We start from the raw sequence: 6,000 nt of genomic DNA on the forward strand, positions 1-6,000 counted from the left end.
TTTAAGGTGCTGCTGGAAGGAATTTTTTTATTTTGCTTCTTCTTAAAGAGTTTGAATGAGATTTTATGGGTGTAAACTTAATCAAAGGGCTCTCTGGCTCGCCCCGAGGAAGGAGGGCGGAGGAAGGAAGGAGAGCAAGCAGGCGCGCAACATCAGCGCGCGCGGTGCACCCGGAGCTTCGCTCTGCCCATCTGGACGATTTGGGGATCGCCTTAGGAAGAGGGGGGGTTGAAGGGGGGGAGGCGAAGATGACCAGATGCGATCGTGGGGGGTGGTGAGCATGGACGAGAGCCATATTGGAATTTGGTTTGTGTGAAGAGTTGTGGAGGCATTATTAGTGCAATAATTGTAGAACTACTACTGTTGAATCCCCAACACACACACATAGATATAGATCTATATACAGTATTATCTTATCTCTACCTATCATCAGCACATATATATATATGCGCGCAGATGATAGGTAGAGATAAGATATAAAATAATGGGAACGTCCTGTGATACCGCAGCACACGATCTTCATTTGTGCATCCCGCGGGCCAGAAAGAAAGGTTCACACGTTTGCGAACTTTAAATGTCACGTTAGCGTTTCTTAAGAAAATGTGGCGGGTGCGTTGGAAACGCACAAATCTGAAATGGGCACTTCTCCTCTTTCCATCCAACTGGTGCTTCTCCTCCGCAAGCATAAAAGCGATTTAATAACCACAATAATAATCATGTATCAACCCTGTTAGAACTTTTTGAAATAATAATAATAATAATAATAATAATAATAATAATAATGTGTGCTGGCTAGGCAGCAGGTCGCTCCAAATAGATGGATGCAAACGCAATGCTGCCCTCTCTCCTTTGCCTTACTACTTTTCGATGAGTTTTCCTCCCAAACATGTGTATGTTTCCTCTCTCTCTCTCTTTTGGTTCGTCAATAAATACCTCACATATCAGCAAAAGGGCAAGAGGAGTTTAGGATCCAGGAAAGGGCGAGGGCGGTTTTTTGACACGGTGACTGCAATATTGCGCGAGCAGGCATTTGGTTCCATGAATGGACATCGGTAGGAAGCCATCGAAATTAAATATATATTTCTCCACCAACCAAAAGGGCGCCGATTGGACGGCTGCTTCCGCTTAACCCTTGTCTCGCACGAGGCAACATGTGCGCCCCGACTCCCCCCATCCCTCTTCCTCATTCTTTTTAAAGTCATCCTTCCATGTGCGTTCTTTTTGAGGTGGGGGAAGATCTGGATCAATTTATTGAAATAAAAGGGGGGTGGGTAATTTTTTGTTTTGTTGCCCCTCCGCCCTAAGCTCTAGTTTAAAACCCTGGAGATCTGAGGGAAAACACACACACCCTTATTTCTTAACGGCCCGATCCTACGGCGCGCTTACTCGGAAGTAAGTCCCCCCTGTGCGAAACGGGGCATGGGTTGCTGGTGGTGCGCCTTTGGCGAGGCGAGCGAAGTCGCCAAAATCTATTTAAGTCACTTTTTGTCAGGGATAGGCAGCTGAAGGATGGTTTCCTGAGCAGGGAGTGGGGGACAAAGGGGAAGATGGTGGCTCGCAGCCCTTTCCCACCCGCCTCCCCCCAGGCTCACTTTTAATGCCTCCTTTCCCGAGGAGGGGGGGTGAAATTAAAGGGTGTGCGTGTGTGCGTAATAGCTAAGTTGGCTGTGAAGAGGCGCCAATTGTCCCTCTGCAACGCCGGTCCCTGCCATTATCCAGGAGGAATGGGGGGCGGAAGGTGGTGGGGGGGGAGGAATCTTTAAAGCATGCCAGTCACAACCCACCAATCCAAGGGAGCTCTGGGGGGCGGGGGAGTGGGTGGGAGGGAAATGGCAAGGTGGGGGATGGGGCGGGAGAGGTGGCCTCGCCGGAATGTGCTGGCCCTTTAAATGGCTGCTGGGGGAGTGTCCGCGTGTGCATGGCCAAAAAAAAAGGAAGAAAGAGAAAAGAAAAGCCGGCTGGAGCAGAACTATTTCGTTCGGAAGCTTGCATTGCACAGAGTTGTGAATGGAAGGATTTGAGCATCATCAGGTTTCTGTTTCCTCTCCCCCCCCCCGTTTTTCTTTTCTTAAGAACAAACATTGCTTTAAAATGCACACACAACATATCACAAACGTGAACTGGTGAGTGGGAAAGATCGATTCTCCTGATCGAACGAGAAATGTGAGGCACACCGCTGCTAAAATTAAATTCTGCTCTAGAAAAAAATAGGTACTTAGCCATTTAAGTGGGGGAAATGGTCGTCGCTAGACTTTGATCTTTTTAAAACATTCCGGAGATAGATTATTAGCAAGATCCACGTTGTGTGTAAATATAAGCATAATCCCCTAAAGGCCACGTGTTTTCCTTGCACTGAGATCTTCCGTAGCCATTTATTTGTTTTTGAGCCTTTAAGAAAGTCAGAGTGACCTACCAGATCAGGTTTCGATTGCAGCCCCGCTCATGTGCTTAAAATGAAAACCCTCCTTTGATTAGTTTTAAAAAGAACAAACAAACAAAATCGTTCCAAGGCTTGGAGATAAAGATATATCAAGAAATATTTAAACTTTTCCTTTTGGGGGTTATTGTTCGATGGATAGATGCAATTTTTCTGTCCTTAACTAGTATAGATATTTATGAATGAGTATCCAGTGCTAGAAGGAAACAATTTTGCAACTTCCCTAAAAACATTTTTCTACATTTTTTTTAACTTCAGAAATGTCTATGAACATGCAAATATTAAAGATTGTTTGGAGAAATCTTGAAAACTAGCAACTTTCTCAACCCAATCAAAAATATAGAAAAGAATGAAGTTTATAGATTCACTCAGCTGGAGTAGGAAGACCCTCTTAAATGCACATTACAACATGAAAACATGGATATCCTACCTTTGAATAAACTACCAAAACTACCCTTACCCTCCTGATTAAAATCTCAAATATTTTCCTATCATTCATTGTTCCCTCCCTTTAAAGAACAGTTGCTTGTAATCAAGAGAAATTTTATCTACATGCCTGTTGGTCTTTTCAACTGCATAATCTAAGCTATCTTTAATTGCTTTTGTCAAACACAGGTTACTAATCTGCATTTAAAAAGTACACACCAGATTTTAAATGTACAGACAAAAAAGTACACACTAGAGGAATACATATCCTAATTTAAAATAAATGTCATTTATACATGCTCATTTAAAATTATTGTTTTGCTTTATCTTAATGTGTGTGCACCGTGAATTTATTCTGAAGTTATTGCATACATTCAGAAGTCAGAGTGAACAGCCTTAAAACAATCTTAACATTTTGACCCAAATGTGTAAAACTGTTTCTTAAAAATAAAAATAAATAAATCCATATATAGATGCCAATTGCAAAAGCTTACACTGCAATAAATTTGCTGGCCTTTTAAGATGCCTAAATACTTATTTTTCCAACCAAAGAGGAAAGACTTCAGTTTTGAGGGGGAAATCAGTGTCTCCTCCAAATACATGATATTTAGGGAATGCTAGAGAAGAGGCAGCTAAAGCATTTTGGAGGAGGAGGAGAGTCAATCTGCAGTGCAAGAAAGTAGCACAGAAAAACTGGTGGGGGCTTAAAATTTGATCACAGCATATTTTAGTGAATTAATATCCCTCCTCCTTTCCTTTAACCCCCCCCCCCCACTTCCGTATAGAGCAATGTTGCCACTAACTGAATCAGAACTCCAGTTTTGGATACTACAGCCAATAAAGAGATTTCATTCTTGTCCTCAGTTTAATTCAGGGTTTCCTCTCTTTCTTTCATAGTTATTTTAATTTGGTTACATTACTGGAGGTCCCTCTGGACAGCTGAAAGAGAATAGTCCACTTAAATGAGAATGCCTTCAAATGGAAAACCCTGAGTGATTTTTCTACTGAAGTTGTTATTTTGAATCATTTTCCATTAGGATGTTTTTCTTTCCTGGTTTCTTTTTATATCAATTCGTAATACCATCTCTCCATGTTGTCCCCATATTGGTTTTCAGGTGTCAACAACTTATTTCCATATTTCATAAACATGGCATGGCTGTTATTATCAAAACTGTTTTCTCACTAACTTCACAATAAGCCAGTAGGAGTTTGTCATAACAAATCAGCAATGGGAAAAGGTGCAAATTTATTACAAATCATATATTCTTATATTTTAGCTACCTTTAACTGATTTTCCAAAGAACTCTTAATTTCTAGCACATGGCTTTCAGTTTTACTGTTTTGAAATAGACCCACTGGAAGGTATAAATTCATCGACATTTTTAAAAAGTAACTTTCTAATTACAAAACATTTGCTGTAAGTTTGAGGATAACATGTACACTGCATTAAAATACCCATTATATAAAACATAGCCTTATTTGCTCTAATGAGGCATTTAAGCGCTAACATACCTTCATGTTAATTTGATTACAAACTGAATTTCAACAATTCAGATATAAAACAAGAAAAGGAAGTGTGTTTTTTTTAGGAAATGCTTCACAAAGACATTTTGTTTTACATTCTGCATGGAACATAAGGAGTTAATGCTTGGAATTTGCAGAATTACATCACTTGATTCTAGACATTTGTGAGACACACTGATCCCAAACATGTTTGTTTCATTTCAACTGGACTTCCAGGTACCCATTTTTAGGGCAGCAGTCTGCTTAATTCAAATCTCCCTCTTTATGGAATTGGTAGCTTTGTTTAATAGGTTCCCCCCACCCCAGCTTCCCTCCCCTCTCTCCATAAGTTAACAAAATTTAAGTCAACATTTTGCTAGAACATAGGAATTGCCAAACCAAAAGCATGATCTAAAATTAGAACTGCGCATATTTTTTAATTAAATCAATCTATTCAAATGTTTCAAAATAAAAAAGCAAGTAACTAGCAGGGCTTTTAACACCTTGAATAAATACAGTTACAGGTAGGTAGCCGTGTTGGTCTGCTGTAGTCGAAACAAAATAAAAAAATTCCTTCCAGTAGCACCTTAGAGACCAACTAAGTTTGTTATTGGTATGAGCTTTCGTGTGCACGCACACTTCTTCAGATACTGGTTTTTAGTGTATCTGAAGAAGGAATTTTTAAATTTTGTTTTGAATGAATATGTCGCTATAATAGGAAATCTCCCTTCCCCCCCCCTTGCCATGAACATCACTTTCTGCTCTTCATGTTTTGCCACTAAGTGCAGATTTTTGATTATTCTGCTATTTAATAGGCTTGATTGCTGGTCAACTTAAGTGATTCCCCCCCAAAAAACTAGTTTGACTGCTCTAAATATCTGGAGAAAGATTTTCTGTATGGGGCACATTCATTGAAACGAGGGCATTACCGTAAATCTCAAAGAAAATAAATGTGGACAGCATTCTTATCATTAAAAAAACTTTCAAAAACAAGATTCCCTACTAGACAGTTGGGTAGGTCAGGACCCCAAATACATGTTGTGCCGTGACTTTTGATGGGTCAAAGCAATGGCACTGTCACAATTTTCTTTTTGTTGCTTAGCTTTAAAATACAGACACACTGGTGGGCTGGAAAGCAAGAAAGGAGCTTCCTTATTCCTCTAAAAGTTCTTCCCTCTAATAGGAGCAGAGGAAATTTCAACCGGTACAGCTTTTCCTATTCCTGCTGAACCTGAGATTATTTCCTCTACAACACTGCTGAAATTGAAGAAGTCCTTCGTAGCTGGTCATTTTAGAGGAGGAAATGGTTGTATGCAAACACATAATGGAAACTGGGTACCACACAGGTTGAGATTCATAGTGAGTCATAGGTTTGATAAGGTTAAATAGGCTTCATACCATACACATCATATATGTAAAGCACATTTAGAGTGCATTCCGCCCCCTGCAGAATCCTGGGGTGCCTGGAACTGTGCCTGGAATAGCTCTGCAAGGGGCAAAATACAACTCCCATGATTCTTTTGGGGGTGCTTTAAATGTATGGTGTGTCTGTTTAGGCTACACTTCAAAACTTACGCAAAATTTCGACACTTTCACCTGGCGTGGGATAAGATGGGATCAAGATACCAAGCTTC

This window comes from Zootoca vivipara, chromosome 12 (assembly GCF_965207765.1).
Source record: "Zootoca vivipara chromosome 12, rZooViv2.hap1.1, whole genome shotgun sequence".
Classification (NCBI taxonomy): Eukaryota; Metazoa; Chordata; class Lepidosauria; order Squamata; family Lacertidae; genus Zootoca; species Zootoca vivipara.